The following is a 2171-nucleotide window of genomic DNA, read 5'->3' on the forward strand; positions in this document are numbered from 1 at the left end:
GGGAGCGGGGCCGGGGCGGCACAACGCGGGCTGGGGGCCTCGGAGAGGCCGAGCCCTGCACCCCGCGCCGCCCGGCGGGTGAGAAGGCGGTGGCTCCCTGGGTGCCCTGGCCTGTGCTTGAACCTCGGGCATGGATCCCGCCCGGCTCTGCCACTGGAAGTTGCCCCGAAACCTCTCCAGGATAAGGAGCTTGTCAGAGACCCAGGGGAGCACCGTGCTGGCTCCCCAGGGCTCCCCGACCTGAGGCCGCCACCGTTTCCACCACCCTCATTACTGCCGTCCGCCCAGCTCCAGCTTCACACCCCGCACCTGTGACCTGCACGGAGCACGGTGGCTCCTGGCCCAGCAGCCTCCTGGCCTAGCGTGTCAGGACAGAGCAGCTCCCCCCTTGGCCAAGTCCTGACCCAGCTCAACCCGCTCGCTCGGCCTTTCTGGGGGTGGAAGAGTCTGAACACAACAACACTGCTGCTACAAGCAGTGGCACCCTTCACAGAGGATGAAGGATAAGCCAGAGTTGGTCCCTATGCTTAGCAGTTTAGGTTTTGAGAAAAAAACTGTTTATTCTGGTGGGATTCACCAAGGAGGACTGGGTTATCCATGAGGATAACAGGAAGGGCAGGTGACAAAGCAGCCCAGCCTGCTGGCCACAAGCATAACCAGCCAGCAGAATGGCTGTGCACCAGCACCAGGCTGCCAAGCAAACTTTGGGCACTTGGGTATTAAAAGTTTTTTAAGTGTTGCTCCCTCGGAATCAACATTTGTTAAGGAAACACGTTTCCCTTGCACTTCTGTGGAAGAGCACTGTGAAGGCTGGGATGAGGACAATGACAGCACACTGGAGTGAGACAGGCATTGTTCAGTGCAGAACTCCTTCCAGAATCACTCAGGCAAAATAGCAGTTTCTTCCAGAAAAAAAAAAAAAAAAAAAAAAAAAAAAAAAAAAAGGAATTTAACACATAATACAAAGTGAAAACCAGAACCTAGATGGGGGATGGGGATTGTGTGTGAAAATCGTGTCACCGCAATGAATGTCAGATAAAAAGGGGTCTGTCACAAATCCTCCACTAATCCAATAATGCAAAAACCTCTTGGTATCACTGAGACATAGAACAAGGTATTTATTATTTTTATTTTTCATCAACTACGCTATATGTTTAGCCTTAGAAAGACAGCATTTTGGTAAATTTTCCTATCACAAAAACAGGACTTTGATTTTTTAATTAAAGGCAAACTGATTTTCACATGTCAAATTTACTATGCATTCCTCAGACAGTATTTTTACCCTGAAGAAGGGCCACTTCTCCCTCAGCTTCCTCCAGTTGTCAGCTGTTTGACAACCATATTTAGAGGTAATCAGACAGGTCATATTACAAAAGTTAGTCAACTAATTTGTAACCTTAGCCCCTAAACTTAATGGTATGTTCTATGCATTTCTAAAGAAAAGTAATTAGTTCAACCTGCTTTCTCTCTGCATAAGTTCTTTCAAAATACTATCTCTTTTTGGGCATTTTTGTTACAGGCTTTTTTCCATGAAAAAAAAAAAAAAGGTATTCATATATATAATGCCATGAACTAATTTAGGGTCTATCAGATTCTCATCTTGCCGAACCAAAATGTGTGCCTTATATTATCTATGTTGGCAATTCCAACAGGCAGTTTTACTATTCGAATCACAATTCTCTAAATAAAAACTAATCCAAGATCTTTTCGAATGTAAACAGTTTCTTGTGAAAACACTCACATTTAAAAATAAAGCAATATGTGTTAATAAAATAAATAAAAGTCAGAGTACAAATGTGTAACAGAAGTGGCGTTCCATAAGCACAGCTGTCTCAAAGTCCAAGCTGCAGGCTAGAAATCTTAATTTCAGCTGACTGTCTCTTAATAAGGGGTTACCTTCCTATAAAGCGTAAAGTCCATCTGCCCCAGGCAGATAAGTTTAGAAGCATTAAAACAGATAAAAATCTAACATTTTCTTTCTTGCATTGAATATGTGAATTCTAGTGTGCTATAATGTGAGAATTCCAACATATGACCATTATGGCTTAATATCTCATAGCTCAGCTTGTCATTACTTCACTTGTAATTCTTATGTTAATTATGTTCATAATTACTATAAACAGATGTGGTAGAAATTCATGTGACCTTTTACTGCAGAATGCATTTCTCAC

Source organism: Chaetura pelagica, unplaced genomic scaffold (assembly GCF_000747805.2).
Source record: "Chaetura pelagica isolate M959 unplaced genomic scaffold, ChaPel_1.0 scaffold76, whole genome shotgun sequence".
Lineage (NCBI taxonomy): Eukaryota > Metazoa > Chordata > Aves > Apodiformes > Apodidae > Chaetura > Chaetura pelagica.